A 22,659-nucleotide genomic window follows, 5' to 3' on the forward strand; every position below is an offset into this window, starting at 1 on the left:
TCCTTGACCTAGTACTCACATATGAGCATCAGTCCCCCAAACTCAGGACAGGAAACAAAACAGAAAATGTGTTGTAGTTAAGTTAATTAGCATGTGTAGGAATAAAGAATTTAGAATGTGGGCCAAGGATGTGTGGGGATTCGAGTGCTGCGCTCTCGGGAGCGGCGGTTTGGAGACAGAGCAAAGTGGGAAGGTGGCTCATTTACACGCAATAAGTCTTCTATTTTCAACATCGCATGGTTGTTTTTCATGTAATCACCACATAAATTTGGCGACGTGGGACTGGAAGAGCTATCTTCGTTTACCCACGCAGCAAGTTATTTGGACATACGTGCTCGGAGGCAAGGGCAATTTTACCATCGCCAGAGTGGGATCACAGCAGGTGGACATTCGCGATTTTCAGAGACCGGGGAAGTGGTGTGCACCTGGCGAGCTTTTTCTGCTGTGTTTGTTTTTTCAAGTCACAGTGCAGTTTGGGCTGTGCGCACCCATATCAACGGTCTGCCAGCTCACGCTTGGCTTACACACAGTTTCACAAGCCGCTGCCCTCCGCCCACAAGGCTCACGTTGGTATGTGTGGTTGCCTAGCAATGTTACAAACGCTTGGCTTGTACGCGCACACACTTGCACGAGCAGCAGCTCTCCGCCCACATGGCTCACGTTGTTACGTGTGGTTGCCTAGCAACGTTATAAACGGATGATCTCAAATATCTGGAGCAGAACTATGCTATTTCGAGGATATGGGCAGCACTGGATTCCTACGACGTAATCCTATATTTGGTGGAAATTTCACGTGTATCACGGAATATCATTAAAATACTGGTACAGTTATACTTCGCTGATACAAACAGCTAAATTTTGAAACTTTACACACTTTTCTCTCCATTACAACTCTTTGTACTCTCAAATCATAGACATTGCATGTGTCAGTATGATTTTATCACAGGTATGGCTTCGCTGACGCACACAGTTTTTTTTTTGGTAGCAACATTTTGACAATAGTAGTTTCTTTCTCACACATAAGCTTTATTCGGCCAACAGACCATCAAAGCAATACAATACAATACAATATAAATAAACATCATAATATCATAGCAAAATTTAAAAGAATAAAATCCATGTTTGCCCGACTTAGAACTATTTCAAATCACTGTAAATAAAAGATGCGTATGCGCCATGCCGTTACTAAAAACTTGCTTACTGCATAAATTGTCACATTTGAATTATGGCTTTTTAAAATCCTCAAAGCTAAAACATATTTCTTTAAGTTCAATTCCCGACAGATTTTGCGAATCCATTTAAACCTTGGGTTTGAGTAAGCGGGACAAAAAAACATAAAATGTTCTACTGTTTCGGAAGAAGTGCCACATGCAGGACAAATATCAGAGCTTAACTAAGGTCCCCATCTGCTCGTCAAGGCCTTCAAAGGTAATGTTCCGAATCGAAATCTGGCATACAAACATTTGCCTAGTAAATCAGGTATTATATCTAAATATAAAAACAAAACAATGCTACCAAGGAAGATATTCATAGGATTAGGGCGCTCACAGTAAGTCCACATAGTAATGATACAACTTATTCGTGGCACGGTGCTCCTGGCAAGAGGATCTTCCTTAATCCTCCAATGTTTCAAGGGAAACTAACATTGAAAAAACAGATGTCAGGGCACTCATGAATTCATAATTAGAAGTTAGTGATGTATCCAATCTTCATTGTATATTGACAACAACCTCATGTAAATCTCAGAGTCCATTTTATTCATAAAGCATAGAGTTCAAAATAAAAAGGCCATCCTTGAAATCAAAGCATTGTGTAGTAACCACGGCCAATATTCTTATAGCCACCACAGCCACAGCCAACACGTGTTTCATCCTATGAGAAAATGTTCTCTTAAGGACTTCATCAGGGCTGAAAATAAATGAGAGCAATGTCTACATGTGTAGTATAAATCAATGGTCAGAGCAGAACACGACCAATTCCAAAGGTGACAATAGTGAGATAAGAAAAACATGCTATATTGTGACTTATGTGATATTAATCAAAATAATTCAAACTGTAATAAACCAAACACAATACAGACCAACATGTACAAACAACAGAGAATGCCCAAGTCAGTTATATATTGGAGCCTTAACATAGGATCACCATGTGCAATGCCTATAAGTGCCAAAGGTTCATACAGTAAAATGTGCACGTCTCCATCATAAAGCCAGAATTAAGCAGAAACTATTGTGAGTATAAGGATAAGACCAGAGTTATTGTGAAGCTTAATACTAATCATTCCAAAATGCACAAATTCATTTAAAGGGAAAATCTTATGATAACCAATGGTGTACCCTCCAAAGACTTATCCAGGACCTACCTTAACTTCAGTTTACAATGTTAAGTGAAAATAGTCCTCTAATAATAACTGCAATACCTGCAGAAACAAAAAGTAAACACTATAGTTTTCAAATACACCTATAATGTCCGGGATGCAAAACCTCCACCAAATAACCAAAAACAAGGCAAATGAGCCCCAACTGACCTTTGCACAATATAATCAATCCAAAATCAATAATGACTCGAAGTAGTCTCCATTCGTACCTAGAATAAATTAAACATGAGAAAGACAACCATGTGGTAAGCCCAAACCGCGTAAAGTCAAAAGTCAAAAGCCTAAATAACGTAAAATAAAATAAACGGAGATATCCAGGTCATATCATACTTTATGGCCACTCACCTATCTAATAATGGTTATCAAACTGTAAGTGGGGAACCACAACGCGGTCAAATCATCCCGCAGCGTCCCAGTAACAACGAACAGCGTTGAAGCCGACCGACCGGGGAAGATTCTATTTGAAGCGTCCCCGCGTTATTTGCTAAGAAAATGGAAAGGGGACTGAAACTAACAAAACGGGCGCCATCTTGGAAGTGTATAATTGTTGGATTATGAAGACAAAATCTCAACCGATGCGAAACCGAGCGAACCTCTATTAAATTAAAAGGACGAGATAACACCGAGTATATACCATGATGAAAGGTGAACGGCCCTAGTCTGTCAGGAAAAATATCGATACTGTACAACATATTTCGACAGCCTGATCATTAATGGTTTATTTAGTAAATTGTTTGGGTCGGTGGGTAGTAGTGACAATAAGGTTTCTGAGACTCTTGCATGGTTTGTCAATTTTTTTTTATATTTACTACATGTGTTATTATTTTGCCAATAACCGAGTGGTTGATTTATCGATATTTTTCCTGACAGACTAGGCTCGTTCACCTTATCTCACTATTGTCACCTTTGGAATTGGTCGTGTTCTGCTCTGACCATTGATTTATACTACACAGTAGACATTGCTCTCATTTATTTTCAGCCCTGATGAAGTCCTTAAGAGAACATTTTCTCATAGGATGAAACACGTGTTGGCTGTGGCTGTGGTGGCTATAAGAATATTGGCCGTGGTTACTACACAATGCTTTGATTTCAAGGATGGCCTTTTTATGTTGAACTCTATGCTTTATGAATAAAATGGACTCTGAGATTTACATGAGGTTGTTGTCAATATACAATGAAGATTGGATACATCATTATATCTAAATATAGTTCGAACTCTGGGTACCATTTGAAATCAATAAACAAATTAGTTAAATGACCATTCGATTTTTGGGAAATGTAATTATTACGTATGTGGGACCAGTAAGCTCCTTTCAGAAAACCAACTGGATACGTGTTTGATCCATGGGATGGACGTAGAGTTAGGACTTTTTAACAGTTCTAATAAACAAGACTTATATATGGCCAGTTCGGGGACTATCCAAAGCCTCACCCAATATAATAGAGGCTGTAAGATAATTAGGTCAGCCATTCGTTTAAACCCTAGGTCTAAAAATAGGGGGGTTAATGGGGTGCTAGTAGGGCAAGCACATAAAGCCAGTGCAAAGCTATTCTCGATTTTGGTTATCCTACTGCTATCTGACATGCCCCAAATCTCTGCGCCGTAAACAGCAGCACCCTGTGCCTTAGCCACATAAATCTTTACTGCTGGAGACACAACTTTAGCGATCGTATTCCTATAAAGGCACAATATGGATGCTGCCCGATGTTGCAAAAGCCCAGCACTCTTGCCAACTTGTTCCTCCCAAAGGAGTGAATCTGTAAGTCTCACACCCAAATAGTCAATGGAGCTAACCTGGTCCAAAATAGCTCCATCTAACCTAATAGTACATTTCTTACGAGGGCCAGAGCGAAGTACCATCAATTTCGTTTTCTTCGAGTTCAGCTCCAAACCAAAATTCCAGCAGAATGATTTAAATCTGTCCACAAGAATTTGCAAACCCATAGGGGTTTTTTAAATCAATAGAGAATCATCCGCAAAAAGGAGAATAGGGATTTTCTGATTGACTAGGGTGGGAGCATCATTCTGGCATGTCATTAATTATTGGACCACCTCGTTGATGAATAAAGAAAACAGAAGTGGTGCAAGCACACATCCCTGACGGACACCTCTTTTAATGGGAAATTTGTTAGTCAATTCACCTTGATTGCCCCATCTTACTTGCGCGTATGTGCCTTCATGCATGCGTGTTAATAGATGGATAATATCGGGTGGTGCCCCTATTTTGTATAACACTCCCCAAAGCTTATCTCTTGGGACCAAATCAAAAGCAGAACGCAGATCAACAAAAGCAACATATAAAGTTTGCTTTGCCAAGACTGCGTATTTCCAGTGTAGCACAGACAACCTAAAAGCCTGGTCAACCGTGCTAACTCTAGAGCGGAACCCTGCCTGAAGCGGTGAGAGGATCTGCTGCTCCGTCACCCAGCTCGATAGTCTAACTAGCAGCTGTTTGGCAAAGATTTTTTGTAAGTTGTCGATTAAACTGACCGGTCTGTAATTGATTGGAAGATTTACATTACCCTTTTTGCAGATTGGGATAATTTCTGCACCCTTCCACGTCTCAGGGATCTGTCCTCCTTTTGTGATTTTATTTGACAGTAGGTTAATATACCAGGTCCATATAGATAACTCTGATTTGTAAAGGTCGCCTGGGATTTTATCGGGACCTGGGGCTTTACCTGTCTTCAAAGAGCTGATAGCATCTGCAGTTTCTTCTAAGGAGAAACACATATAACTCTCAGAGTTATATAAATTCCCATCAGGTGGAGAAGTGGCAGGGTTAGCATTTGGTAAAATAAGGGGGCCTAATCCCACTTTATTGCAATCAACAGCCCCAGTGGAGATAGTTCCTTCATAAAGGAGAGTAAAGTGCTCCACCCAGGTTCCGGGTTGGATATGGTTCCTTAGAGTAGACCTACCCCCTCTCTCGTGCTTAGTCAACAGTTCCCAGAAAAGCGTATTGTTGTTTGCTGTTGTAGCATCTAACAAATCCTGCCAAATAACATCTTCCCAAGTTTTCTTTGATTCTAAAATTGTCTTTTTATACATACATCTTGCTTGTTTAATCACCCCCGGGGTCCCGGCCTTTATGGCCTTTTTTAGCTCGGTCTTAGCCCTCATACATGCATCATTAAACCATCTACTGATAGACGAACCCCCATGTTGCCGGCTAACCATGGCTGCCTTTTTATAAAAAACACTTTGAAGTTTGACCATCATTTCTTCGTGAATATCAAGAAGTGGGATGGCTTCAGGCTCAAGGTCTTCGTAAGCTAACAAATTATCTAAAAACACTTGATGAATCTCATGTAGCAATAGTAGTATTGTTTGTGTTTATTTTATTTTGTTTTCTTCTCTTCTACCATACAGTCTGTTAATGCTCCACCATCTTTCCTAGAAGTTCCCGGTAATCCTCCTGTATTGTGGAAACAGTGGTTGGATGCGTCTGAAACTTATTTAGGAGCCATTGGAGCATCATGATTCAGGCCTGAAAGAAAAAATTGCTTATTGTTTCATTCATTGGGCTTTGAAGGAAGAGAAATGTTTAAACATCTTCCAGATCTCAGTTCTGTTGCGGAGGAAGAGATGGATGAATATCAGGAAGCGGTTAAAAAAACTGATGTTACGGTTTTACAGATAACCTAGGATTGTGGTATTACGACACAAGTTCTTTAAAGGGGAACAACTACACAGTGAAAATGTGGATGATATAAGTGTGTTAAGGAAATTAAGTTCCCAGTGTCAGCTTGGCACATTTCATGATCAACTGGTTAGGGATTAGTTTATTGGTCATTGTTTAAACAAACACATTCAGCAAAAACTGCTTACTTTGGGTGACCTACCTCTCGATGAAGCAATAAAGCTGGCAAAGAGTATTGAATTAGCTCACATTTCTCGACAGGGACTGGCTTTACAAAAAAATAAAGATGAAAAAACGTATTTCTAGCGTTTCTGTAAGTAGGGACCACAAGGGAATGGATAAACTATTTTTCAAACACACCAACATTTGTTTTAGGTGTGGGAATGTACCTCATGGGAGGGATAATAAGGGTTGCCTAGCAAAATCTGTGGTGCGTTGCAAATGTGGTAAGTTGGGCCATTTTGCTAGAGTGTACCAGAGTGGGTTCTCTAAAGGTGGGAAAGTCAACTGTATTGCGAAAACAGAGCAAAACACTGACCAACAGTTGGTAAGTGAGTTTCAAGACATGATTGTGGTGGTGTCGGATGACCGTAGTGTTTCAGATGATCCTAAGGAATGTGTTGACTCGTACGTGAATGTTACGGTGGGAGGTAAGATTCTGCAGTTGTTAGTGGATTCAGGGGCACGTATTACTATGGTGACGTCTGATTTGTTTACAAAGTCCTGGCGCACTAGGAAATTGTTTCCTCCAAATACAGCTCCAGTTTCGTATGAAGGAAGAAGGATTGAATTGGAGGGATATTTTGAAGATGTCATGGAATTTAAAGACAGAAAAATCCAGGGAAAGATTTATGTAGCTGTCAAAGGTCTTAATATTCTAGGGTGGTTCCATCAAGGTCTTTTTGGAATGGTGTTAAGACCTGGTACAAGTGGACAGGTTATGGTAGTGAAGGAGTCGTTTGTTTTGGATATCTTTGTATCAAGAGTTCCCTAAAGTTTTTGAAGAAAGTTTAGGGCGTCAAACCCAGAATCAAGGTTAAACAAGGTGCGGTTCCTGTCAAACATAAACTTACAGCAATTCGGTTTAGTTTGAGGGATAAACTCAAACAGGAACTTGACAAATTACAAGAGAGTGGGGTAATTGAACCTGCTGTGGCCAGTTTGCAGCTCTCACCCATTGCTGTGGCTCGTAAGTGGAATGGTGAAATGCGGCTGTGCATTGATTTAAGGAGTTTAAATAAGGAGATTTGGATTAATTAATTTCCCCTACCCAGGATCAGTGATCTTTTGAAAGATCTTAATGGGGCAGAATGGTTTACAAAAAATGTATTGGGCTTTGGCATACCATCAAATTATTCTTGAAGAAAGTCAAAGGCATTTCACAGTTTTCAACACACCATTTGGCTGTTTCCAGTTTTGCAGGATGCCTTTCTGATTAGCTTCTGCGGCATCTGCTTTCCAGCGTATTATGGTGCAACTTCTTAAAGATGTAAAGGGGGGGTTAATATTTCAAAATGATGTGCTTATTTATTTAGAAGAGCATGGTGTTGTGCTCAGAAAGGTTCTGCAATTTTTTTTTAAATATTGGGTAGTGGTAAAAAAAAAGAAAAATAAATGTGAGTTATGCAAAAAAAAAAAAAGAAGAAGAACAAAAAAAACATTACATTTTTAGGACATTTTGTATCCGCAGAAGGCATCAAACCTACACCGAGTTTGGTCAGGGCAGTCTATGAATGTCCAATCCCAAGGAACAAGGAAGATTTACGTTCTTTTGTGGTATTGTGTGAGTTCTATGCCAGGTTTACCCCACAGTATGATTCAAAGATGAAGTTGTTAACCAATATGCTCAAAAGTAAGGTGGAGGTTGTGTGGAACAAAGAATGGTCGAGACACTTTTGTAAACAGGTAAATGACAAATGGAAAGGCATTATGTTCTTATGAACCACGTTTAAGATGTAGGATTACTGTCGATGCCAGCAAGTATGGCCTTGGTGCTGTTTTGACACAAGAATCCTCAATAGGGGAGGTGGCTATTAGCTATGCATCAAGAGTGCTGAGAGAGGCTGAATGGAATTATTTGGTCACTTAGAAAGAATTGTTAGCGCGTGTGTGGGCCAGTGAAAAATTCAGAAGTTATATTTGGGGCAGAAGATTAATTGTTCAAACTGATCATAAGCCTCTAGTATATATTTTGAGGGGTGAAAAACTCAATTTCACCACAACATGCATAGCTAGACTGTCTACAAAACTACTTCAATATAACTTGGATGTTAGATTTATCCCTGGGCGAGAGAATGTAAGAGCTGACTCCTTATCTAGACTGCCCATTTGTGATGTCGACAAGGTAAACATAGAAGAGAATGATGAGAATTGTTTTGTTGCAAGCGTTGATTTACTGGTTGAAAATGCATGTAGTGAGAAGGATTAGAAGAGTGCGGAAGAAGATGATGTTGTTTTGGGTAAAGTGAAGGAATTTGTGGTTAATGGTGGCCGAAAGAGAGGAATTTGGATTTGCCTTTGCAACCATTTTAAAAGGTAGCAGAAGAAATCTCTATTGAGGACAGGGTGGTGATGAGATGTGAAAAATGTATTCCGCCATATAGTGTACGGGTAGCTTTAATCAGTGCTGCCCATGATGGTCATTTGGGAGCTACTATGAGGAAGAGTTGATTAAGAGCACAATTTTGGTGCCCCACAATGGCTAAAGAAGTGAATGCTATAATAAAAGAGTGTGTTGTCTGTGGCAGTGCTGAGAAAGGTTTTAAAGTCTCTACACCACCTTTACAGCCTATAGAATTTCCTGAAAAACTATGGATGAAACTGGGTATTGCCATGGTCGGTCCCTTCAACTTTTGTCTCATAAATTACGCTATGCGTTTGTCCTGATGGATTATCACAGCAAATGGCAAGAGGTGCGTTTTTGTGCCACGTCTACGGCGTCCAATGCTGTATAATTTCTGAAAGATGTTTTCATGAGGGAAGGTTTTCCAGAAATGATTATAACTCACAATGGAGTCCAATTTGTTAACTGTGAAATTGAATCTTTCCTAATGCAATCAGGGATTAAGCATTTAAAAACTTCTCTCTATCATCCGCAAACTAATGGTTTTGTGGAGAGGACAAACAGAGTATTAGAGGAGTGTATGAAATGGGCAGGAGTCAACAATTTTGATACGGAAGAAGCAGTCAAAACAATGTTGTGGTTTTATCGTACCACGCTGCATTCTTTAACCAAGGTGTCTCCTTTTCAAGCCTTGAGAGGTCGTAAATCTACTCTCATTCTGTTTCTGGCATGGTTGGCAAAATCAGTTATGGAGGCGTGTCATTCTGAGTGGGGGATGGTTGACATGGTGAAGAGAGTGGAGTGGGGACAGAGTAAAATGAAAACAAGGTATGTTTTTGTAAAGGGCACTAAGCAAAAAAATATTTGCATTGGGGACTTAATATGCGTAAAGACTTTGTAAAAACTTTTTTTTTTTTTTTTTTTTTAAAAGGTGGGGTCCTGTTATATTGATCCTGTGAGAGTAAGAAACATTTGTGGTAATGCTGTACGGTGGTCGTTGGGGGAAATATGGACAAGAATGTAAATCTACAAGAAACTTATTCCACAAAGTTTGATGTTGTGAATGGGGCCCGACGAGTGAGACAGAAGGTGTTTCCGCTGAAGAAAGTGGAAAACTCAAAGAAAAAAATAATAATGTCCCTTCTTTATCTCTCAATGTTAAAAGTAATGTAGTAGGAAAAGGGAGTGTACGTATGTCTTCCGTTGAAAAGTTTTTACCATGGAAAATGAGACAAGATCTGTAAATTATTTTTTTGGTCTATTTTACTTGGTGCTTTTAATGTCTATTTTTGTTTTTCTTTGTTCTTCTGTTTTTATTAGCTTTCTATTGCTTTTCCTTTTGTTAAAAAAAAAAGGAAGGAAGATAATAGTTAAGTTAATTGGCATGAGTAGGAATAAACTATTTAGAATGTGGGCCAAGAATGTGTGGGGATTCGAGTGCTGCGCACTCGTGAGTGGTGGTTTGGAGACAGAGCATATAGTGGGAAGGTGGCTCCTATTTATACTCAATAAATCTTCTATTTTCTGCATCCTGTGGTTGTTTTTCGTGTAATCACCATATAATGCTATCTAACCCCATCCACACTAAGCTGGGCACTACAAGTGAGTAGCATCCCCCCCAGCACTTCCTGTTTTGTGTCTAGCCATGTGGTCGCAAAGCAAGGAATGCTGAAATCTTCGATGGCCACTGACTTCCATCAAATGTAGGGACAGTTTGGTTTCTCTGCTGATGATTAGGCACTCCATTAGGGACATGACCGCAAAGTAACATTCACCAGTACATTATTAGCAGCGACCTTCAAAGTGCGGTTGACAGACTGCCAAGATTTCGCTGCGATCGACCAGTGCACTTTTTCCTGTTATCACAGGCAGTTTAGGACCGCAGTAACCAGGCTATTTACCTTGGCTTCCTCGTCACGCTGAGCGATCTTTGTAGCATACAAACAGACAAATAATTTTACGCCTTGAGAAAGCCCCAGGCCTGCGTGCCACTAGGGGGCAAAACATGTGCTGGCTGTACTCCTGCTTGTTCACTTTCCTGGAACTCTGAACTATTCCTACAAACCAACCAGTTAATTAAAAGAAGTAAATTACTCTGAAAAAATATGCAACTCCTTACACAAGTTATCCACTGAGATTAAGGATTCGTTATTCCATATTGACACCAGCTCTGTCCCTCACCCTAACTGTTAGACTTTAAAGAATTTTTAAAGCACTGCAAGACAAGGTTCAGTGTCGTGAGCTGTTAGAGAATATGGAGAACCAACTGGTGGTTTTTATCCGACATTTCCTTTGATGCTGTCTGGGACTCTGCTTTAACATGTGGATCGTCTGTGGCTACTCGACCAAGTCTCCACTTGAAAGATTGAACGTTGAATCGGCCTGGAAATCTACAGCCTTAAGGATGCTGTTTCAAGGAACTAGGCTATTTAGTTCAGAGCTGGAAGATAAAATTACATAAAAACTTCAAATAAAGAAAATATTCTTTCTAATTTCAAAAACAAAATCAGCCTAAGAGTTCCTTTCAATGCAAGGCTAAATCCCACAGGCGGCCTTCCAGGAGACAACAGATGGAGTGGGGGAGGGTCGAGATTACGCGGTAAATCTTCTTTTAAGTTCCAAAGAAAGATGAAGCAGGTCTTTCTGACTCCTAACCATAGCTCCTGTATACCACGGGCACCAGGAGGTAGATGGCTTCAAGTACAAGGCTGGTGGCAGACTCCATTACTTCATACATGTTTGACGCACAATGTCAGACAGATGCGTCCTCAAGATGGTACAGAGAGGTTACAAGATCTAATTTTCCTCTCCTCCCCTTCGCTCTGGGATGGTTCCAATACCTGTTTCCAGATACCATGAGAAGTGGAGGGCACTGAAAGAAGACTTTTTTTTCCTTTGGCCCAGAAATGGGCTACAGTTCCTATTCCAAAGGAGGAGGAGGGGAGGGGGAACTGATTTGATTGTTTTCTTGTTACCTAGCTTCAAGAGTGTTTCATACGCTTCAAAATGAAGACCCTCAAGAGTATTATCCCTCTCATAGAACAAACTCCTTCCTGGCAACATCAGACTTAATGGATGGTCTCTTTGGTCACCCCAGATATAACGCATCCAGACCCTCAATAAGTTGTGATGACAGATGCAAGTTCCTTGGGCCGGGACTTGGTCTGTACTCTATGAACTACAACCTCATTGGAGTTCCAGTCTCCTGACTCTCTCAGCAGCTTCCTAGGATCTCCCTCGGCCCGAAAGTCACCCGACCAAGAGCCTATGATGATCAGCTTGGTCCTAAGACTGTTGCCAGTGGTGGACAATGCTCTATATAGTCCCTGACAGAAGACTAGGCTGGATGCTGGGTAAGCATCGAGGTCTGCATGTGCTGGGATGATCACCTGCAGATGCAACTTTCTACACACTAGAAAGAATCATCCTCTCAGTCAGTTGGAATCATCTCACTGATACTATGCTACTTCAAGATAATCTCAATCGTGGCCCTCTGTGGCAACTCCCCTCTCTGAACGCCTCTCCAACGCCAGAAACAAATCCTTCAAAATCTCTTACTCCCCAATCTTATTGAAATATGCTATGAAAAACCTCAAACATAAGATTTTCAGCAAATTATCAGAAATGCTGCGCTCAGAAACTGTCCCCATCTACTTTCTACTCACAACGTGGACTATTGGTATAACCAACTACACAGAACCCTAGATCTCAATTACTGACATCCCATAAGGATGGAAACCTAAGGTCTCACCCTTGAACCATTCCCATGGCAATCTTTCTATTTCCATTTTCAATAATAGGAAGATCATATTTCAAACAATTCTGAATTAGCCTTGCTAGCTCACATCTTCCAATTTCTCATCTCAAACTCACCTCGTCTGCCACCCCTGAACTCCCCGATCCCAACCTACCCAATTCAGACATGACTCCATATGGATATCTAACACCTCGATTATCACTTCTTTCTCTTCTCCCAACACAGCCTACCTTTACACTAATCCAGTCATTGTAGTGGCCCTGCCTCAAACATTTTATGATTTATGCAACAATATTTATACCCATCTCCCAATCATCTGCTCTAACATTCCCGCAAGCAAGCCTTCGAACCACCAACCTACAACTATTCGTGGAATCCTCTCTCCTTCCTACGCCTTACCAATTCAATCTCTGCTTCCTAACTCAACCATTTCCTGCTCCCTGGAATTAATGCTGCAGCTACTTCTGCTAAGTCACACCAGTCTCCTATCTCCCCCTTCACCATCGCTAATCCTTCACCTTCCAAATCAGACCTTCTAACAGGATCTTACTGAACACATATCTATCTACTGTAAGACCTAACTTCTCACAGATCATCTGATAAATAGACACCCTGGCCTCAAACCTATGACGATAAATCATTCTAAACCACCTCTCTCTATTCCCTCTACATCTTCCTCTTCTGAGCTTTTGGGGTTGATTTCATCATTGCTGGTTCACTCTAAGAACCTCATCTTCCTGGGTGACTTCAATTTCTACTGGGGTGAAGGAAATAACAAATTTGCTCATTTTTTTCTTTTGTTCACACACTGTCAGAAACCAAATGACTGAAAATGTTTTATCCTGGATATCATTATCACCAAGGCTACACTTCCCACAAATTCCTGTCAAGCTTGTCTTTGTCCTCTAGAAAATCTCAAGCCAATTTGACAGCAAAATATTGATTCAGTGAGCACAAAAACATTGACATCAACAACCTTGCACACAAAGCTTAGAGTAGGTTTCCATCTCCTAGATCCCAGTAGCACATGAATGCCACTAAAAGGGATTGCAATGAACGTGTAGAAAACCTGATTAACAAATATACCTCTCTGAAAAGTAAAAGGAAAAGTCCCAAACCTTCTCTACTCTGGTACTTGGAATAACTTTATACCCAAAAGAAACATCAGAGACTTCTTGACAGAACTGAAGACATGCTTCCTCTCCCTCCAGTCTCCCTATTCTCAGGTCCGTTAGAAGACACAACAAATTGAACATCTTTAAAGCTAAATCTGATTGCATTAAATCTTCATTTGATGTCACTAGGAGCCAGTCCAAACGTTCTCTTTGATTTTATCAAATCGATCTCTGTCCTCTACCAGAAAAATCGCTATACAACCAAATAAATGTGAAGGATTTTCAACCTTCTTTGCACAGAAAGTGAAATATATTGAGCCACCTCATCCACCAAGCGCCAACATACCAGATGACTGCACACTGAATCGTAAAGCACAATGGTCTTGGTAGTACTTTCATGCAGTCTCAAGGTCTAAATTACTTGAAACTATTACAAAGGTCAAACCTTCCAATCAATTCTGACACATTGCTTGGCATCTTGAGTAAGGAAATGGACAAACTGCTACTGCCATACCTGCCCTCCATGGTTAATGCCTCACTGAATGCCAGTGCTTTTTCTGGACAGTTTGAAAATTGATCAGGTCTCAACAATCCTGAAAAGGCTCAAGGCGTATTCCATTGACCTAAACAACTTTTGTCGGGCATTAACATCTCCCTTCTTAGGGAAGGTTTAAGAAAGATGTGTAACCGTTCAGCTATCTCTTCATATCCAGCCTCCTCGAAGTTTTTTTCCATTACATATTTAGACAAGGATGTAGCACAGAAATTGCCCTTCTATAAGTTGTGGCTGATTCTCTTCGCGTCCCCGACACTAGCGAATACAGGCTACTGGTGCCTATAGACCTCTTAGCTGCATTCAATACAGTTAATCACCCCTCACTGATTAACATCCTGAAGGAACGGATGGGCATCAAAGGAACTGTACTGAAGTGGTTTGGAGCCCATTTATCTATCTGTTCGTAAACTGTGAAAATAAAGATCTTGTTATTGAGTAAAATTCACCCTAACGCAAAGGCTTCCACAGGGATCGATCCTTTCCACAACCCTATTTAATCTCTACCTTGAACTGTTAAGCAAAATTCTTAGAAAATCTGGAATACTAGATCATCAACAAGCAGATGATAAGCAGATTTAACTAAAGATCTCCTGCATGAAAGACATCAACCTTCGACAGGGTTCAAAAGTGGACATGGAACAATCAGCTAAAACTCACTCCTACAAAAGAAAATTCTTACACACACACACATACATATATATATATATATATAAAAAAAACCTCCCTAACCAAGAGTAGCTGAAATCCTTCTCTCCTCTGAACTGCAATTGGGTTACTGTGAAGAATACCAAATCACTCTGCTTTACCATTGAAAATTGCCTTCATCTCCAGAAGCAATTCGTATATATATATATAAAAAAACCTCCCTAACCAAGAGTAGCTGAAATCCTTCTCTCCTCTGAACTGCAATTGGGTTACTGTGAAGAATACCAAATCACTCTGCTTTACCATTGAAAATTGCCTTCATCTCCAGAAGCAATTCGTGTCCATGGCCAAAAGTGCCAGTTACAAGCTAAGACTGCTCAGGGGCATAGGCAGTTCATTCCTGAGCAGGACCTGAAATCAGTGCTGCATAGGCCGGTTCTTTCCAGGCTGGACAGTGGGAACTCACTCCTCTGTGTTCTCCATAAACCATACCTTGCACCCCTGAGAGCAGTACTGCCAACAGTTGCAAGCTTTACATCACAAAACACGAATTTAGACTACAACTCTCCTCCTTCCCAAGCTCTGCAATGGATCCCCAACGAGATAGGAGGCCTATTTAAGATGGTAAGCATCAGTGATAACGTCTTACACAACTCCTCAATTTCCTACCAGGTTGGAAAACTAAAAGTCTTGGATGCTCAACGAGAATAAAGAAATGCGGAATCCCTACAGCTCGAACCTCTGACATTCAAACAAGAACGATATATAAAACAATCATCTGCTGGTAACACAACAAGTCTTTGGAACTCCCACACACCAGCCCTTCACACCACCCACTACCTGATTAAGTTCAAAAGGGATTTCCAAACACTCTTCAGAGACACTGGTTAAAATGAGGTTTGTCATATTGCCTTGGTTGATCCGAACTGCCTTGCTTAATTTGACCTGATGATTAGCTGTTTTCTGATTGCTTTATGGTCCTTTTATGATGATTGTTTACTAAGGTACTTATTTTCTGGTACTATTTATATAGAACTATGAACCACCTACCCTTTTGTTTCTCAAGTTGCTAAGTAGTTGTTTTATGATGTTTGTTATCCAGAACACACTTCTTGCTCTCTTGTAAAACAAACGCTCTAATGCCCTTTGACCAAGTATGTCAAACAAAAATAAATAACATAAATTGAAAGCTAGACCTACTGGCTTTGCCAATATTTGATATTTTTTGCCAACTGTGTTTGCAGCAGACAACTTTTAAATTACCATTTGCTGTTAAAAGCATAGTTTTATTAATCCGAACATGGAAAGTGCTTTTAGCTAAAATGCTAGTATCACAATGTATGTGCCAGATATAACAAGGGGCAGTTTCAAAAAAATGCATATACAACAAATTATGGGGATTTGAGAGAATTTCTGAGAAACAGTAAGAGTTTTAGCAAAAATAAAAAGGACTTTCAGATAGCTCTGCATTAACCTTCCAGTTCAGTTATCTAAAGTCAAAGTATTTACATTCTCATCACTGGAGGCACAGCTCTGCTGTGCAAGACCTGAGCCTCTAGTTTCTAAAACCTGAGCTTTAGTTCTGCTGGGTAGACTCAAGTCCTTAATTTTGGCACATGTAATTTACCTACAAGTCCCTAGTATATAATGTAATAAAAAGTCCACCCAGTGCCTGGAAGTTAAATGCCTCCTGTGGACTGTAGCACTTGCTGTGCTATCTACTAGCATGATAATGAAAACGTGGCTTCAGGTCTACCATTGTAGCCCGACTGCTGCAGTTTTAACAAACAGTGTGATCTGTTACAATAACCATTTTTGACAGGTCAAAAGTCTCCCTTTGAAATATTAGTAGGTCGCCCCTATGTAGGTTTAGTAGACTACAAGGTAGGGTGCATGGTAATTAAATGTGGGGCATGTAGAAAATGACTGTTAGTGTTTCTACACTGACAAGGCCAAAAAGGTATTTTCAATGTGTTCAGCCTAGCTGTCTTATGTAGAAAGCCAAATTACACATTCATATACTAATAAGGTGTTTTGGGAATGAGACCAAGTTGAAAATTAATTAACTAACTACGGTAACAGTCATCAAAAATCCAACTCAACAGTGAAGTCAGATTTTTAATAAATATTAATGAAAGTAAACTGTTAAAATTGCCATTTTCCCTGCCTGAAGTTCCTTAAAGCTAATTTGCATTAGCTTTCCAGTTTCTCCCAGCTTATGCTCAGCCTTGAATAGGTGTGAAATGCCTCCCAGGAGCAACCAGGCTGAGATGAATGGGCAGAGATGACTCCTCTGAGCGCCACACAATAGAAGGATGGGGGCTGTGAGCCTCCTTTTGACAGCAGTGTCAAATCCTTCTTCTCTGGTCCGTAGAGCCACATGTAACACTTCCTGCTCACTTGAAAGGGAGAGAACTGTGTGCCAAGACAATTCTTGTGAATCCCCCATCTGGTTGCTGTGGACCATGCTTTTGTCCTACTAGACTGTTCTCTGGGTTTGTTGCAGGTACACTTCCTGCTTCAACTGAATTGTAGTGTTAGCTGTGGGAGGACGCTAGGATTACCATGGTACACCCCTCACACATAGCCCCAGCACTCAGAGCACAAGTGTAGAGTGGCTGAAGACTCTTGCTACCTTGAATATGTTCTGACACATTGTAATTGGGACCTTTTTTTCAGTAAGGCAAACATGAACTATTAAAAACTGGGTACCTTGAACTTTTACCCCGTTGGTTAGGGAGTGCCCAGGAGTCATCCCCATATGTTACCTAATACCAGGCTTATGTGGCATCCCTGTGCACCCTTGTGAAAGCACTTTCTGGACCTTTAGAACATCAGAAGAGGACTGGGCCTGCTGTATGTGACCTGAGAGTAGCCCCTAAGGACTGGACCCGCTCCCCTTTGTATGCAGGACAAATAAGTGGACTCAAAGGGTCAGTTCGCTGACCTCCTGCGTGGCTACAGGGAGACAACAAACTGCAAGAATCCTTTTTCTGAGAGTATCCATGTGAATAGTGGCAACTGAATCCAGACTTGAATCTACTGGTGGCCTGTGCCTGACAAAATGTGAGTCTCTAAGTGCCTCCCCTAGGGGCCTTAGAAGTGTATTACTGTGGTAGGCTGGATCTTCAGTGACCAAGACTGAAGGTGAACTCTTTGACTTGGATGCATCTGGTTGGCGTATCAGACGTCTGCTCCACAGCAGCTGGCCTCAAATCACGCTAGTGCAGAACTCTCAGGTTTCCCTGGCCTGTGCTTTAACAAACTAAATAAAAAATACATTAAAAAAAATATTTACCAAACATTTCTTAAAATCACCCACATGATGATAGCTAAGCAATGTTATGCAAATGTTGGCCACAATCCAACCCTGCCTTGCCTTATCAAACCAACAAAAAGATTGCTGTAACTAATCTAACACTGATCCCTTACAAGTGGGCATGTGTCAACGCTATGTTTTTGATTTTTAGGGCTCCAATACTTACTATTAAGTTTCACCTCTCAGAACTCAGCTTACATAGTACAAGAAAATAATGCAGTTACGAGCAGCAACATTTGAGCAGAAAAGAAAAACATACCATCACATAAATAATCATCCAGAACTACATACACACATATAAGAAATATCTATTTAAGATACATCAACAATTATACAGGATTAAAATCGTAATGGTTGTATTGCTTCGAGCTAATTGGTTCTATTGCTATCCGCTAAAAGTAAAGTGCTACTAGGTAAACTTGACTTGGACTGCCCTATATAAAACTAAAAGTATAAAACGAATAAATAGAAATGATGGTTGATGGGGCTTTATTAAAGAGCTGCTATAGCCGAGTTGCCTGATGGAAATGGCATTGGCGAGGCATGGTTCAAGACTAGAGTATGAGGTAGGGTAGCGATAACTGCATGTTGGAACTGTGCCCAGGGGTGATGAAGATGCCGGCTGCTTTAGTTGGTGTGTCCTAAAGATGAAACCACCCAACTTACAACTGCTTTATCTGACGAGAAGTTATGTCTAGTGGAGAAATGTGGGCTAAGGACTCAAGGCTACTGGTGCTGATCTATGGACCTAGTGACCAGAAGCCTGCTGGGAAAGTAGGTTTCTTGCTTGTTAGAAACCCGCGATCATTAAGCAGCCGGAGTTCTACAGTCAGCTGCCTGTGGTGACGGTCATGCCTGCTGAAGCCCTGGGGTCAAGATGTCCTTGAAGCTTTTGGTACAGGGAACATAGCAACCTGCAGTACTAGGATAAGTGAACCTGGTATCACTGGCAGGAGGCATGTAGGGTCAGGGCCGCTGAGTGGTGACATATTGTGCGTTTTGTGCGTCGGATTGAGGACCTGCATGGGATTAATTTACCGGGACATGGACCCTTCTTCCAACAGTGTAATAACCCAGTCCACCCACGAAAAATTCCCATCAGACTCCATAAAGTTACCTCCACAGAAAAAAACACCTCACTGTACCAAGGCGGCGAAAAAACAACTTCCGACACAGGTCCCGCCTTTTCCGGTGTTCCAACTGCACAAGCGCCCGGCCTGTACGGCGTCTGACATGGTTCCGCCCTCAAAGTTCCTTAGAACATACCGTGAATGAAAGGCCCTGGTGAGGGCGGCAGGCTGCCTGAAACGAGTTTTTTTTTTAACCCTACAAACGCCAGTAAGCAAGGGGTTCAGCAGTAGTCTCGGATTGGCTGACAGCCTGCTGATTTCCATTGGTTACTGCAACAAATGAAAGCAGCCTCGCGACGCCCATTCGCAACGTCGATTTTTTTTATCCTGATTTGCGCAGTGGGAAACGGAAGGCGGGCGGGCGCCGATGACAGAGCAGTCTTGTATTGGCTGACATGGTGACTCCTGTTAGTTGCTGGCAAAAACGTGGGTAGCTTCTGGAACAGGTTCATCTCTCGCTTCTATTATTTGACTCCCGAGATTCGGCTGCTGTGATGTAGCGTACAACGTGTTCTTAGGACTCTGCATCCGACGCTTGTAAATAGCCCCAGAATTAACAGTAATGCTCTTTATTGCGAAGAAGGGTGAAACGAGAAATAACAAAAAAATAAAAGGATCCAGCAAGGCAGTGAGAGGACTGGAAAATGCACGAGGGGAAGGAATAAGATACGAATGCAAGGAAACGAAGTGAAATAAACAGGAGGGGAAGCAGACATACGTCGCAAGCGAATGCAAGAGGAGAGGGGTGAAATCCAGAAGGGCTAAAGAGATCAGCAAGTGACGGGGGGAGAGAAAATGTAGGAATAAATGCTCAGGAGAACGATTTATTTTAATAAAACGGTTTACACAGCTGATTTAGCAGGAGTTGGAAGAGTACATGATAGCTCCTAACAACTACATGTATCTGCAAACCTGCCCCAAACCAGAGAGTTTCAAGGGGGGTGGGCTTTGGCTTGCTACATGCCTTGCCACTGTGTGACCGGCAACTCAAGGGCAACAATACTCCTTCACCTTGTCTGACACATGGGTCCAGAAGAAGTGGTAACTAACCTGTTCCAGGTTTTAGTCTGCCACAGATGCCTAGCCAAGGGGATGTCATGGGCTAGGGTAGGTAGGAACGCTCTGTACTGTTGGCGGACCACCACTCTCTTGGTTGCCCCTGGTGTGGGGTCCCTTGCTTCACTTTACAGGATTCCCTCCACCCAGTGTACCTGTGGATATCACTGACATCTTTTTCCTCCTGTTTGGCAGCTGTCTTAGGTCCTGAAGAGTGGGACAAATCTTCTGTCCCTGGCTCAGGTTCTCTCTGGAGGGACCACCTGCTCCTTGAAGTTCTGCCAAGACAGGCAAGTCTGTCAAGGCAGCACCCTCCTCCTTACAGACCAGGCTCTTCCCCTAGAGGGTTAGGCCCCTTCTGACTCTGAGGACTTTTAAAAGAAGGCTTCCCAGGCTTCCTGCCCTTTCTCTTGTTGCTCGGGACTGGGTCCACTGTTTCAGGATTAACAGTCCCTTTACTTTCCCTTAAGTCCTTCTGTGCTCTAGTGGAGACACAAATCCACTCAGGGAGATCCAGCGTTGCTGCATGAGTCCTCTCCACCTATGCACAAGTAGAAGTTTCAAGATCATTGCCAAAAAGACCCTTCCCTGGGATGGCAGAGGACACTGCTACTTTCTTAGGTCCAGTAAACCCTCCCTACGCAAAGTCTACCACAGCTATGGGATGTGACTTTGTAACATTGTCAGAGTTGACTGGTCTCTTGCACCACATCTGTTAAGATCAAGCTTGGGGAAACCAGCTTGGCTATGCCCATGGTTATGCTGGCACCTTTATCCCTCAAGGCTTGAAGTTCCACCCCATTGATTTTTGGCCACTGTGTGTATGTTATCATAGTGGCAGGCCAGTGGGTCAAAGGTTCAGTTTCCACAACACTCTGAGAGATTAAAGTGGCTTTAGTGTCCCCTTTGCAATCCTCATGGACAACTTCCACTCCAATCCCTACACTGGATTTACCTTGAAGGAGCCACCAGTGGGTGACTTTTTGATGCATGCAGCACCCCCCATGTGCCCTGGCTGTCTATAGTCAAAGCACACCCCAGCCTTTGAAGGGTCATCATTCTTTCCCTGATCCCACCTCCTCTTAGTTTGGGATGTGCCCGCTGGACTTCTTTTAGGAACTATTTGGGCTTATCTGTCATTTTGAACATCTCCCCCATCTTTCCCCTGAAGGGAGCCGGTCCTCCCTTTTTGCTTTCACCACCTGAGAAGTTCTCAGCTGTCTTCCCCAGCTGTCTACAGCTAGATAACCTAGACTCTACAAATGCTGGTGTAACCTCTCTGCAAAATAGTTTGCCAAAATGTGCTCTTTAACCACTAAATTGTACAAGTCATCATAAGTATCAGTCTTGTTACCTTTTATCCACCCATCCGGTGACTTCACAGAGGCATCTACAAAGTCTATACATGGTTGTATTGCTCCCTTTTGTGTGCTCCTTAATGTCTGTACAATTCAGGGGTGAGTCCAAAGAACTCAGTGAGTGTACCTTTCATGTGATTATATGATTCTGCCACCTCATCCTCTAGTTTCAGCACTCTATCCCTCCCTACAGTTGGAATTAGTTCCTACAATAAGGACCCCTTTTATGTGCCTCCACCCTTCTCATCCTAAGGGCTCACACTTAGGATACCAGCCATTTGTGTGTGTCATTCCCCTCAGTGTACTTGGGCACAATCTCTCTTGACAACCTTGGTTCACAGGTATCCTCAGTAGTATTAACGCATAATTTTTAATGAGCTTAATAATAAATATTTATGTATTTTGAGTGTTGGATTCGCATAGAAAATGTATTAACGCAGAGAAAAATAATGCATGCATTTGCAGGTGCGCCTACCTGAGTGTCCGCGAATGTTCACAAAGTGTACTTATTAATGGCTTATTAATGTGAAATGTTGAGCTTATGTAATGTTGTAATATGTCATATTAAGGGTTATGCATTATGTATTCGCTTTAGTAATTGTAGGCCTAAACTTAGTGAGGTATTGGCCTATGTGCACGGCTTCATGTCAAACTGCATTTCTTAGGCATTTAATAAAATGGATGCTTAGAGAATTAAATTGTGATTTTCCACTATACTGACCATGTGCTCGTAGCTGAAGTTCTTTCTCATGAGAAACTGCTCGCTAGAAGATGATGTACTTGCTGGTGAAACAATGTTTAGTATAATGTGTGTAAGACTGACCTTCCCAGGAGAGGACAATGGACGCACTGACTGGAGTATAAGCTGCAACAATATTGATACCTGACGAGCTGAATGACGAGAGCATGAGAAGAAGAACCAATCGTTGACATGTGAACCTTGTAGTAGTAAAATTATAGATTTGAGGGTTTAGTTTCATTTGACTAAACATGCGATTCCTTTACCAATTAGGATGTAGGAAGCAGGTTTAGGAAATCTAACTTAGCCAGACTGCACAGAGAGGAGATACCGCCATTATTTTCTAGATCGTCCTGAGATGAGACGTGTTTAACTTTACTGCTTAGAGAGACTTTGTTTT

The 22,659-nt window shown here is 41.5% G+C and overlaps 1 protein-coding gene across 1 annotated transcript in view; it reads right to left on the bottom strand.

The window, feature by feature from the left end:
* Positions 1 to 19,291, bottom strand: part of INTS15 (integrator complex subunit 15) — an 85,637-nt gene extending 66,346 nt beyond the window's left edge. The window contains exon 1 of the mRNA XM_069210438.1: positions 19,094 to 19,291. The gene's annotated coding sequence lies outside the window, so the exon portion shown is untranslated. The remainder of the gene's footprint in view (positions 1 to 19,093) is intronic.
* Positions 19,292 to 22,659: the final 3,368 nt, after the last annotated feature.

This window comes from Pleurodeles waltl, chromosome 10 (assembly GCF_031143425.1).
Source record: "Pleurodeles waltl isolate 20211129_DDA chromosome 10, aPleWal1.hap1.20221129, whole genome shotgun sequence".
Classification (NCBI taxonomy): domain Eukaryota; kingdom Metazoa; phylum Chordata; class Amphibia; order Caudata; family Salamandridae; genus Pleurodeles; species Pleurodeles waltl.